The sequence below is a fragment of the Stegostoma tigrinum genome, chromosome 13 (assembly GCF_030684315.1).
Source record: "Stegostoma tigrinum isolate sSteTig4 chromosome 13, sSteTig4.hap1, whole genome shotgun sequence".
In the NCBI taxonomy this organism is placed as follows: domain Eukaryota; kingdom Metazoa; phylum Chordata; class Chondrichthyes; order Orectolobiformes; family Stegostomatidae; genus Stegostoma; species Stegostoma tigrinum.
This window is the reverse complement of record NC_081366.1, coordinates 78,975,833-78,989,052: the sequence shown is the minus strand read 5'-3', so window position 1 is coordinate 78,989,052 and position 13,220 is coordinate 78,975,833. Positions and strand designations below refer to the sequence as shown.

Genomic DNA, 13,220 nt, shown 5'->3' with positions numbered 1-13,220 from the left:
GTGTGATGAATTAGATTGATTAGACTTAGGAGCAGAAATTAGGCCATTCAGCCCATCGAGTCTGCATATTCCTTGACTACTACTCTGGCAGGTATGATACTTAAGGGAACTGCCTCTGGGAAACGTGTACCATGCCCATGATGTTATGGATATAATTGTAGCTCTAGGTTTTATTGGTTGATCCACTAATCCCTTGCTGAATGGTTTCCCAAAAGTTGGCACAGGAATCATAGTTAAAGGTTGGCCTGCAACCTCGATGATGGGGCAGGTTCTGTAAAACATTATAGCATCCTTAAGGGTCTGTGGCTCCTAAACATGCCAGCTGATGAGGCTTTGATTTTGAATATACCAAGATGCTCAACAATTGGAATTTTGTGAGGGAGCCACAATATTTCCCTACTGTGCCACTGTTCGCTCCTCATTTGCAGGTCTACGAGGAGGTCTCCCTTTCATAGCTTTTTAATGTAGCAGCAGTCAGCTCCTGCTTTTGCCTTTGTCCCAGTGTGAGCAGTCTGAGCTCGTATTTTTAAAAGTGGGCCAATTCTATTTACTACGTCTTTAGGGTCTTCAAGACTCCTGGAAAAGGATTCAGATAACCTGACTGAAGGCTCTTCTGCTTTCTATATTACTCCAACTGGCTAAATGTGTCTGGTCATGGATTGCATAACAACATGATCAGGGAAAATGCCAGGCATTGTCTACCTGGCCTGCGAAGTCTTGCTTGAGACCCTTAGGGATACTGTTACCTTGTTTTTCCACCAGGTCATTGCTAAGGAGCTGGTCAATTGTGCCTTCAGGCAAACAGGGGATAGTTCACATGGCCACTCTCCAGATGCACCCGGTAAAGGCGTGTATCTTCCAACCCCATTTACCAACACCTTGGCACCTGCTGTGCTCTCTGGTGGGAAGGTCATGCCTTTACCCAACAGGACAGTTTGGTTGGTCCCAGTGTTCTTTAGTATCACTGCAGGCTTGCTGGCCTCACTGTGGGGAAAGGGGGCCACTCTTCCTTTGGATATAAATTCCTGTTAACTCTCAAAGATTTGGTTAGCTTCAGCCCCCACATAGTCTCAGGAATAATTTTACAAGGATTTACAGTTGTGCTTAGAGCCATGGTGCTATGCACTTTGACTGACTCCCATTCTCTGCATGAGGTGTATATTGCCCAAACAGTTCCATTGTTATTTTTTCACAATTGTTTTGAGCAGTGGCCCAGGCTTTTCTGCTGTTTAAACACACAGGCTCTTCAGCCTCAAGTCCCATCTCAGCAATGGCTGTACTGAAAGGGCTCCCAGCATCGAGGAAGGCTCTAAAGATTTCCTCCTCTCCCGTGCGCACTCAGTTTCCTCACCCTCTCTCCACCTCAATCCTCTCCAGTCAGTTTGACCAACTCTGATTGGAAATTGTTAGAGAAAGTGAGAGCAAGAGAATATTTTCTCTGCAGCGTAGGTGTGTAAAAGGCAGAAGGAAAAATAAATCCATTTTCATCCTTTTAGCCCTCTTGGCAACAGTATACAATGATGCCATTTGTGGCTGATTATAAAAATGTTCTTTTCAGCCTGAATTACTGAAACATTTAAAGTTTTCACTTTTGTACAAGGGGTTATTTACTTTGACTCACACAATCTCTGGGTAGCTCACTGGCATAACTTGGCCTCAGGACCATTGTCACAGACCATTGCCTTGTGCTGGAGTCCACACCACAGCCTTGGAGCTGGAGATTTCTTCTGCTCCTGTGCATCTCCTGTCAGGTCTGAGATACCTTCTGCGTCAATCTCCAAAGTGTTATCCCATGGTGAGTGATGCCACCAGGGTTTATGGGCTTTGCTATGGTCAGTAATCTGCAGTATCTTTTTATCTGGAAGTCTTCTGGCTCATCAGCATGCTTACCTTGCCTTTTTCTTAAGGCCCAAAGGCTAATCTCTCTTAGCCGGTACCCCAGTTAGAAATTGTACTGATCTGCTCTGCTGACTCAGTTGTGGAATGATCCAACTCGTCTCACCGCAATGCTGCTTGGTGTACTACTGCTATGTCGTGTGTATTAGTTTCTCTGAGCCTATGCTGGTTGTAGTGTGGACATTGATAGTCGTCTTTCTGGCCTAATTAGGAGAGTCTTGTTGCACAAACACAATGAAATTTCTTGCATTATGGAAATTATTTGAATATGACTTACATACTCACAAGACTTACATATTTACAGACAGGAAAAGCATATTAGTCTCCAATCTGTGTTGGAAAAACCTCCTTCTTCACTCTAACCATGATATTGTCACAGTGGATGGTGCTTCCTTCACTTCGCCAAGTAGTAACCCTTTCTGACCCCTTCAGAGATCCAGGTACAAGAGTTGACACAGCCTTTTCTCAATTACCCAGAAATAAGGGAAGCCTAAAATTTCCCATTGCATTTGCCATGTCAACACTTTGGCCTTTCACAGTCAAGTTGTCAATCAGTCAGCACCATCTTCCTCCTGTGATTATAAATTGTTCTGATTGTTTGAAATTTGTCATTCTTGCACTTGTCTTGCACTTGCAAGACAAAAACCTTTGGCAACATGACTTCCTTTACAGCAATGTTTAAAAGAAAATGTTATACAATAGGGATGATTAGTGAGAGAAACAGGGTTTTATTATGGATAGAATAATGCATTCCTAAAAGTCTTGTAAAGAGAACTATGTTGTGGATATCGCTGCATCAAAGTAAATATTATCAGAAGAGTTCTGTTTCTCCCCCTTTGCTTCCTGAAATAGCAGATTATATTGGAATCCAAGTGAGATGGGCAGTAATCTGAACGTTTGCCAAGAAGGATATTGCTTCAAAATAAAGTTTTAACTGTTGGCAGATTTCTTTGAACATAAGAGACTGCAGCAGAAGCTTAAACCTTTACTCACAGGATATTATACATAAGCACAGGAGGATTTTCTAGCAGGGATCATTAGGGTGGGGGATCAGGTCTGGAAACAGAGTCTGATTTTCCCCTTTCTCTGGGATACTGAGGCCCACTGTTGTCCTGGCATAGTTAAAATATCATAACTCAGAACTAGTCTGCATCCTTCATGCTGAACGTGACCTGTCAGTGGCAAACATTACTGCATTTTCACACAAATAAGCAAGTTATAATGAGCACCATCTCACTATTGAGAGAGCACTAAACAATGCATAATCAATTACCAATATCTCGCTTTCTGTAACAGTTATGAAGTACAGCCTAAAAATATGCACTGAATAAATGAGGGAAGAATGGTGCTTACCCAATGTGGTTTTACTGATCAGAGATCTCAACACTGCTGACTTAGTGCATCAGTCTTCTTGTGAATAGATACAACAGACTCAGTGTGTCACTGTCCAATGCATGAAGGCTGAGAATATTAGCCAGATTTTATTTTATGTTTTGCAATGTCTCCATAGACCCGTAAAAGGCTCCCTTTCCCTTAAATGCAGTCAACACATACCATTCCAAATGTGTGGGGGAGGGTAGGAGCAGCCAGCTCAGTTTGGGCCACTTTAAAGGCTAATCCAGCGGAAAACTATACTGCAATCACTGGAGTAACTTATCTACTTAAGAGTCTTACATTACAAAATATACTGGACCATCACACTGTCACACCATTGCTTTCCCACAAGGTGTATTTTTATAAGTCATACGATCCAGAGTTTTGGTCTGTCAGGAGATTTGAGGACAGTGTAGATTTGTTGACTTGCACAGTCTGTTACAGTTTCTGATTTACAAGTATTCATTCACAATTCATGGGATGTTGGCAATATTCCTGAGAGTGGCCCATTTAGCTGTGACCAGCTAATAGTTCTACTGGAAGTAATATTATGTCGTGGTTTGGACAATTATTATGGTATTTAGATATTATGTTTACAACCTTTAAGAGCTGCAGCCAAAGATAAAGCCAGAAGCAGCTGTGTCCAGTTTTTCAGACGATGGAAGAGGCAACAGGAGTACCCAGCAAATGATGGACATAAAATTAATTCTGCATGACGTGAGACTGCGTTGGAAGTAGAGCAGTCTGGGGCAGTACGGCTTGGAGCACGAAACCAGCTACTTCAGCAAAAATTGGGCTTTGAACCTGGCACCTGCTGGTTTGGATGGTGCAGTTCATGTTATGCGTCACAGGTGGTATTTACTGTACCTACTAAACTGTAATCAACACTTTCGAGGGGAACAATTCAGGCTGAAAGCAGATCATTTACCAATGGGCCGGGATAGAAGTATAGCAGAGTGCTGTCATTATATGAGGTCTACACTTAGGCCAGTTAATATTAACAGGCTTTATTAAACACAGCTACCGACAAGAGACTGTAAGAAGGGACATTACTATTACCCTACAGATTCAGAGTCCCATACCGTAGCGATCTGATATCACTATGACATAAGTCCTTTTCCAATGCTCAGTAGCTAGCTATTCCTAAAGTGTAGTTACAGTTGTCTCTTTATTTCACAAGAATTGGATAGATCGATTGTACAGATCAGAGTACTCTGGCCACACTGGGTTTAAGGGTGCCAACTAGCCAGCCCACAGTCTGCACTGGACACAGGAAACAGAGGCAAAAAAAACAGAAATTGCTGGAAAAGCACAGGAGGCCTGGCAGCGTCTGTGGAAAGAAGTGTTTCGGGCCCAGTGAGCCCTTCTCAGAGCTCAGCAACATATGCCATCAGTTCAGTCATGGTGGTGAGCGAGGGACAGAGATGTGCGTTCACTGAGGTTTACAAGTTAAGCTAAACTTTAACTTTATGAAATGATAACAGCGACAACAAAAACCTGTATTCATACACTCATGTAGTGAGACATGTCGGGATGCTTTACTAGACTGTTAGCAAAAAATTTGACCTGAGCCACGGTTTGAGTTTTCATGACTCGTGATGGATTAAAGTTTTAAGGAGAATCTTGAAGTAGGACAGAGATAGTTCAGAGAGGTCTAGGCATAGAATTCCACAACTCAATGTCAGCTGATAGGATCATTGTACAGTATCAGAGCTTTTAAAATCAGGAAAGAAATCAAATGCACAGTGAGATCTGAAATGGAGGATAATAATTTTAAAATTGAAACTTTGCTGTACCGAGAGCCAATGCAGGTGAGTGAGCATGGGGTTGATGAGCAGACAGGTCTTGGTGCAAGTTAGGTAAGAAATTGGAGGTAAGGAGCCAGCAGAGAGAGAGCATTGCAATATGTAACAAAAACAGAAATGGCTGGAAAATCCTCAGCAGGTCTGACAGCATCTGTGCAGAGAAAACAGAGTTAACGTTTCGGGTCCTGTTCTGGAGAAGGTCACTGAACCCAAGTATTAATACTACTTTCTTTCCACAGATGCTGCCTGACCTGTTGAGTTTTTCCAGCCATTTCTGTTTTCGATTCTGATTTCCAGCATCCACAGTTCTCTGGTTTTTTTCTGCTTTTTAATATATGGTTAATTTATATATAGCAAAGACATCCGACAATGCACTTATTACGGAGGACACTGTAATGGGTTAGAGTGGTGTACATAGTCCACTGACAATAGTTGTAGGAGGTCAATTTGTAAAGAGTTTATAAAAGAGGGGGAAAGGGCTCTGGGCTAGTTAAGAAGATCTACAGTCAGTCTGAATGCAGCTTTAGCAAACTCCTTTCAGTTACAAATAAAGCTTAAGCGAAGTCAATTTTAAGAGTTCAAAGCAAGAAGCAAGGCTTTAATTAACAGGGAGATTAATGAGTTCAATTTACTCACTCTGAGCCCTTCAACATCCACATCTCAACTGGTTTCCTGCAGCCTCGCCCTCTACCTCATTAATATGAACACAGAAAAAAGGACTTATCAGAGGAATCTGAGACCTGCCTCAGCCAAGGATAAGCCAGGTCCAATTTCAACATGAAAATAGCATTGCTCTGAGGTGGATGGAATTGAATTGAGTGCTTGTAGTGACACTTTTACACGGACAGTATGCTATTAGCAGTAGAAGTGTGGTTTTCCTGGTGACGATTCACACACCATACTATAAACAAAATGAATTCCACTCAACAGACAGCACTGTGTTTCAGTTCCAAGACTGAAGGTCAGCATTGTAGAAAACAAGCAGCTCTTTCTTTTGTCCTTCCAAAAGAGGCCAGACAGAGGTGCAAAGTCGGGGTATAAGGAAGAAAGAGTGCTGATGCAGGGCATGGCTCTCTGCATGTGTGCCCAGCAAACATTTCTCTTAAAAGAGTTCACATTTTGACCCATTTTGTCACCAGCAAGGATATGTGCAGGCAGTATCACCAATTTCATGTGCCTGTTCCCTCATAAAATGGTCAATGTTTTGCATTTCCACTGCTAACTCGCTAGCCCAAAATGCTCTTCCCAATGTAGTGAGTTGCTGGAAAACTGCAGGCTGCTGAGCTTGGAGGTGGTGAACCAAGCATGTGTAATTATTCGTTCACGAGCTTGGGTGGAAGAATGTTGTCAAAATTCAACAGTGAATAATTACATTCCATCTCAAAGCTACACATGTAGCAGGGCTGAATCAGGAAAAGGAATGTTTGCCAAGATCTGTAGAAAGGTGGCTCTCAAATGGTTCCTTGACTAGAAAACTGCAATCCAAGAGTCAAGGTTTGGGGTGAGGGGAGCCACTGGCGGGGGGGGGGGGGGGGGGGGGGGGGGTGGGGTTAAGTGAACTGGTGATGCAAAGTAACAAATGAAATGGCTCTGTAAGAACATAACAATATAGCCGAAAGCCATACTAATCTGGGTGCAAGTTATGATGTGGAGGTGCTGGTGTTGGTCTGTGGTGGACAAGGTCAGAAATCACGTGACGCCAGGTTATAGTCCAACAGGTCTATTTGAAAACACAAGCTTTCAGAGCCTCGCTCCTTCTTCAGGTGTCAACGAGAGACGTAACATCAGGCACAGAATTTACAAGTTAAAAATCAAAGGGTCACACAACTGATGAGGATATATTAAATAAACATAAGATGCTGTTAAATCTTTAATCAGTTAGAGGGTTTTAATTGATTAATATGTAGATGTAAATCCCCAAATTTCTTTCAAGCCACTGCACTGAGAGAACTAATGGTTTTAACAGTGTAAAGAAGAGGTGACATTTTAGGTTAAACAATGTATGTGAGGTGTAAGGCCTCGTTTCAAATCTGTTTATGTTTTGATTTGGAGTCAGACTAGTTTTTCATTTCTAAAGTAGGGATTTATAAAACACCACATTGACTGACTGTCTATAAAATGTGGGCTTTTTGAACAAAATAGAATGTATCTGCAAATACAAATCCACCCCAAAGATTCACGTGTGTGTGTGTGTGTGTGTGTGTGTGTGTGTGTGTGTGTGTGTGTGTGTGTGTGTGTGTGTGTGTGTGTGTGTGTGTGTGTGTGTGTGTATGCGTGTGTGTGTGTGTGTGAGAGAGAGAGAGAGAGTGTATAGTGTGGTGGGGTCACATGTAGCGTGATTTAAACCCAAGATCATGGCTGAGGCCGTCCTCAAGGGTACCGAACTTGGCCAGCAATTTTTGCTTGGCGATTCTGTGTTGTTGCGTATCTCGAAGGCTGCCCTGGAAGATGCTTATCCAAAAATCAGAAGGCGAATGTCCATGACTACTGAAGTGATCCCCGACTGGGAGGGAACACCCCTGTCTAGCGATTATTGCACCGTGTCCATTCATCCATTGCCATAGTATCTGAATGGTCTCGTCAATTTACCATACCGTGGAGTATCCCTGCCTGCAGTGTAAGATAGACAACACTGGGTGAGTCACATGAGTATCTGCCATGTACGTGATGGGTGGTGTTTCCACGTGCGTTGGTAGGATCCATGTCGATGATCTATGTCAATAATCTGACATGTCTTGTGGAGGTTGCCATGACAGGGTTGTGTGGTGTTGTGGTCGATGTTGTCCTGAAGGCTAGGTAGCTTGCTGCGAACAATGGTCTGTTTAAGGTTTGGCAGTTGTTTGAAAGCAAGAAACGGAGGCGTGGGGAGGATCTTGGCGAGCTGTTAGTTGTCATCGATGACATTGATGGCTGCAAAGAACATAGCATAGTCTCTCTGCTCCTGGGAAGTACTGGGCAATGAAGGATACCCTATCAGATGTATCCCCTGTCTGTCTTTTGAAAGGTCATTACAGTTTTTCGCTGTGGCACATGGGAACTGGCGATCAATGAGTTGAGCATCGTATCCTGTTTCTACGAGGGCGTCCTTCAACACCTTCAAGTGTCAGTCTCGTTCCTCCTAATCTGAACAGATCCTGTGTATGCTTGTCCGTAGGGGATGGCATTTTTAACATGTTTAGGGTGGAAGCTAGAGAATTGTAGCATCGTGAGGCTATCTGTGGGCTTGCAGAAGACTGAGGCACTGAGGTGTTTGTTCTTGATAGAGATGTGCGTGTCCAAGAATGAGACTGACTCTGAAGAGTAGCCCATGGTAAGTCTGATAGTGGGATGAAACTTTTTGATATTGCTATGTAATCATTCCAATGGTTCCTTGCCATGAGTCCAAGGGAAGAAAAAGACGTCAATGTATCTGGTGTATAGCGTTGGTTGGAAGTTCTGCACAACAAAGATGTTTTGTGCAAACTTGTGCTTGTAAGTGTTAGCATATTGGGGTACAAATATGGTCCCAATGGCTGTTCTGTGTGTCTGGGTGAAGAACTGGTTGTTGACGGTGAAGATGTTGTGGTTGAGCATGAAGTCGGTGATTTGTAGGATGGCGTCTGGAAATTGGCAGTTATTGATAGTGAGCACTGAGGCTGTTGCAGTGATGCCGTTGTTCTGGGCGATGCTGGTGTAGAGTGCCGAAACATATTAATCAATTAAAACCCTCTAACTGATTTAACAACATCTTTGGTTTGTTTAATACATCCTCATCAGTTGGTTGACTCTTTGATCCTTTACTTATAAATTCTGAGTCTGATGCCACCTCTCTCACCATCACATGAAGAAGGAGCGAGGCTCCAAAACTTTGTGTTTTCAAATAAACCTGTTGGACTATAACCTGGTGTTGTGTGATTTCTGACCGGGTCAAAGTAAGTTCAAAGAGAAAAAAATATGGGAAACTGATGAAGTCAAAATACTTGTGCCATTTCTGGAGGTTCCCTGGAAGTAAAACTCTTGCTGTATCATCTTGTTCCCACAGCATTCCAGTAACACACAGCTGCAAGATGTATTCACCGGTTGGATTATTTTCATATGCCACCTTCCCACATCCATCACCTTGTCTCAGTTACATTCACTGTCTTGCAGGTTCTCAACCTTCACATCTCACACACTGCCACCCACACACCCACAAACATACAGACTTCAAAGGCTGCCTTATCAGTGTGAGGGGCAGGACCCCTGACTGTCAGCAATCTGACTGGAGCATAACCTTGGAAAGTCTGCTGCAAGAACCAAAAGACAAATAGCAAACAACGACTGCCTAGTGACACAGAACCCCGCCTCTTCTTATCGACTTAACATAAACAGAACGTGAATTTATCTCCTCCAAATCTAATCTTTCACTCTCAACCCTGGCATCAAACAGAAACCTAAATCCAAGAATCTGACAGACCGTTATAATCGCCCCATAGGAATCGATGTATCTGTTCTCTGTACAGTTAGACCATGGATAAGCTTCCCCGATTCGAAATTATTACAATTATAAATGGATACTGTGACCCATTGAGTTCCTGGGTGAGGACAAATGAACTGACTCCACTTCTTTATTGACACAGCCACTTGGTTGATTACAACAAGGCTAATTTACAAAGGATCCCAACCATTGTGGATACCTTCCTCTCAGATCAAATTAAAAGCTTGGTACAAAAATAAAGCTGCTGGAAAAGCTCAGCAGGCGTGGCAGCATCTGTGGAGTGGAAAACAGAGTTAACGTTTCAGGTCCGGTGACCCTTGCTCAGAATGTTTCAAATCAAAAGCTTAACTAGGCTTTCTTGATGAGCAAGAGAGTGGTTTTATTAACTGGTGAACACAAGCAGAAACATATCTACACATCGAATGAGGGACAAGAAGCGCATTAAAAAAAACATTGAAAATAAAGCTTTCTTGGATCAGTCTCTCTGGGTCACTCATGAAGAGTAGATAGTGGAACATTGGTAATTAAATAGTCAATTTTAGAATTCTTAGCTTTACACTTAATTTGGCTGGCAGCATTCAAAACTTCTTTTTATTGTAAAAATATACTTTCTGTGCACAAACGCATGCTAAAGCTGTATGTACAGCCTTTGCATATAAAGAAAAATAAAAGTAAAATTTGGTATTCACGCAGTTGCAAAACCAAAGGCATTTGCTACTTGTGCAGGACACTATTTCCATGCATTTTGAGGTAAAGAGAGGGTCTGATAACAGACCTTCGTGGTACTTTGGCAGGAAGACCCCAGATGGTGGTCATTTCCCACTGTGCCTTGGTGGCAGTTGCCCCAAGCTTTAGTGTGTCCCCACCACATAGTTCTGGACCTTGGAATGTGCCAGTCTGCAACACTCAGTCGAGGCCACCACTTTACACTGGAGGACCGACAATTTTCAGGCAGACCAAACAGCTGGCAGCATTTGGAATGAGAGAATCCTGTGCTGTTTCCTCCTTCTGACTGGCTTGCTGGCGAGTTGGCTTTGAGCACTCAGAGTGGGGGGAATCCTTCTACCTACAATGTTGTGGTGACTAGTGTGTGGTTCTTTGACTGTGAATTTCAGAGCACACTAGTACTTGAACCCAGGCTACTGTACACAAATCCCAGTTCACCAGTACATCCTCTTACACCCAGCCTGGCGGAACTCAATGCCACAGAAGGTTGTGAAGGCCTAGTTACTGAGTGTCATTATGACAGAAATAGTTAGCTTCTCGATTAGTAAGGAGTCAAGGGTTAAAAGGAGAAAGAAGAAGAATGGGGTTGAGGAATATTTCAGCCTCGATCAAAAGGTAGAGCAATTTTGGTGGGCTGAATGGCCTAATTCTGCCCCTATATCTTTTGGTCTTACGGTGCAGCTGGGTCAGGCTTGTAGTTGGTCAGTAACAAATTTCTTTTGTGTATTCTTGGAAGGGCAAAGCAAAAGAATTGTCTGTGAGGGGTGGCTTTCTGCAGAGACAACCATCTCTTTGTAACTCATTATGTTATGTTTCTCTCACTGTTCAAAGTTCCCCTGACGGCCTATAGGTGTGAGATTCCAGGGTCCCACACAGACACTTTGCTGTGCAGCATTGAATCTGTTGTCTTTTTTTGTAGGTAGCAATCCTCTAATTAAAAGTTAAAAATATCCATACTACTTCAGTGTTCCGAACCTTCAACATGACATCTTTGATGTAACAGACCATACATCAGTATATACTGAAGACATGGTTGATGCCTCCAGGCTATTCTGGGGAATAGTCTATTTTGGAGCAGCACGGTGGCTCAGTGGTTAGCACTGCAGCCTCACAGCACCAGGGACACAAGTTTGATTCCAGCCTCGGGTGACTGTCTGTGGGGAGTTTGTACGTTCTCCCCGTGTCTGCGTGGGTTTCCTCCGGGTGCTCCAGTTTCCTCCCACAGTCTAAAGATGTGCAGGTTAGGTGGATTGGCCGTGCTAAATTACCCGTAGTTTTCAGGGATGTGTAGATTCAGTGGGTTATAGGGGGATGGGTTTGGGGTGGGATGCTCTGAGGTTCAGTGTGGACTTGTTGGGCTGAAGGGCCTGTTTCCACATTGCAGGGATTCTATGAATAATGCAGTAAAGCTGCACTGTACAGAATTCTATGGTAAGAGAAATTTAATGTGATTTTTGTCCCATTCATCACTTAATAACTCAAACAATAATTCTTCTGCTTAAGTTACACGGCAGTATGTTCAATGTCTTTCAATCAAGCTTCTGTACGTCTATTTCTGGTGCCAAGTCTGATTTAAAATATCACAGTGAGGCAATAATGTCTCTTTTCTATATGTTTCCATGTCAATTGCTATTCTAATTATCATCTCTAAGCGTGCTTCAGGCTAGCAAGAGGAAGTGCTGGACTGGAATTCTAATCCATTAGCAATCCATACATACGCATCAGTCGAACAGAGAGAGGGAGCAGACCTGAAATTGTATTCACCTATCATTCACACATCTAAGTTCAGCAGGGTCCACTGGAGAGGACAAAATCTATCTCCCCCTTCTCATTGCTCCTCCACTCACACCACAATACCTTAACATTAATTTCTTCATTTTCCTTCTTAAACCAGGAACACTGCACGCACTTATTTGTTGCAGTCACACCAGCTAGGATAAGAAACTAGGGGGTGTCTCAGCCATGTCCTGTTTGATGACTTCCATGCAATGTATTGATTTTTTAATACATGTTTGGACCTTGATTACTGCCTTTTGTTTCACTTCAAATGTCAAACACAAAAAACGGATTATGGTCTACAGGATTGCAAAACTGTAATCTATCAAGATAACTTCATAAACCACAATATCAAAGCTCAAGGAGTTTATAAATATCACCTGCATAGTCATTACTGTGAGATTATTCACTGCTAGTGCGTGATCCATGCAACAGGAATGCCACAATCTGTTTCAAACTTCTGACCGAATCCATAAATACACTGCATTACTGAATAACACATTAATAATAACATCTGAATATCTTAATATTTTGAAACATTCCTGTGTTAACTGTGTAGCTGTTCTAAAAAAATCCAAGGCTATATTCATTGAAATGTGGTACTATCCAAGAAGAAACATCTAAAAACGATGCCTCCCAAATGTTCCACAGTACTGATAGTTAATAGGTAACTTGCTTTTGAGCACTTTATTGTCTCACTGTTGACTTGTTACTGACTCCTAATCAATTACAAACATCACCAACATCAGCAAGGGCACAAAACCAGGAGAGTCTGACAGTCAGGAATAACAGAGTATAGAGTCTCACTGAAGATTACTCAGTGCCTCAAGACTGAATCCAAAGTGCATCCTGTAAAAACCAAGTCAGAGGCTGCAGGTGAATATAGTTGTCATGCTGTTTATGAACGAATTCAAAAATACAGTACAAACTGACTGACCATGCACTTGTGTGACGATGAAGGTCAAAGAAGGACAGAAAGGGAACAGAGAGGCAAAACATGATTTATAATAAAACACAATAAAAGATTGCATGGTGAAAGGTGCAACATAGTGAACTGTAGAAGAATAAAATAAGGATCTTTGATCCTAACCCTCCATGTGCTGTGTTCTAGGTATCAGTTATGCTTCTGTAATGAAGAACCACCACTTGCTCAGGAACTTTGACAGAAGTCGTTAGAAAGCAATACA

The 13,220-nt window shown here is 42.5% G+C and overlaps 1 protein-coding gene and 1 long non-coding RNA gene across 4 annotated transcripts in view; one reads left to right on the top strand and one right to left on the bottom strand.

Annotated features, from left to right (window-relative positions):
- Positions 1-13,220, bottom strand: part of LOC125458235 (fibroblast growth factor receptor 4-like) — a 102,220-nt gene that overhangs the window by 83,101 nt on the left and 5,899 nt on the right. Inside the window, exon 1 of one of the 2 annotated variants that reach the window (XM_059650808.1) lies at positions 12,115-12,174. The exons of the other annotated variant lie outside the window; for it this stretch is intronic. The gene's annotated coding sequence lies outside the window, so the exon portion shown is untranslated. Of the gene's footprint in view, positions 1-12,114; positions 12,175-13,220 lie in introns of those variants that run through there. 2 annotated transcript variants of the gene reach the window in all.
- LOC125458134 (uncharacterized) overlaps positions 12,822-13,220 on the top strand; it is a 10,347-nt gene continuing 9,948 nt past the window's right edge. For both annotated transcript variants that reach the window (XR_007248774.2, XR_007248775.2), the window contains exons 1-2: positions 12,822-12,909; positions 13,145-13,220. The exon at positions 13,145-13,220 is cut by the window's right edge and continues 3 nt beyond it. This is a non-coding gene — a long non-coding RNA (uncharacterized LOC125458134). The remainder of the gene's footprint in view (positions 12,910-13,144) is intronic.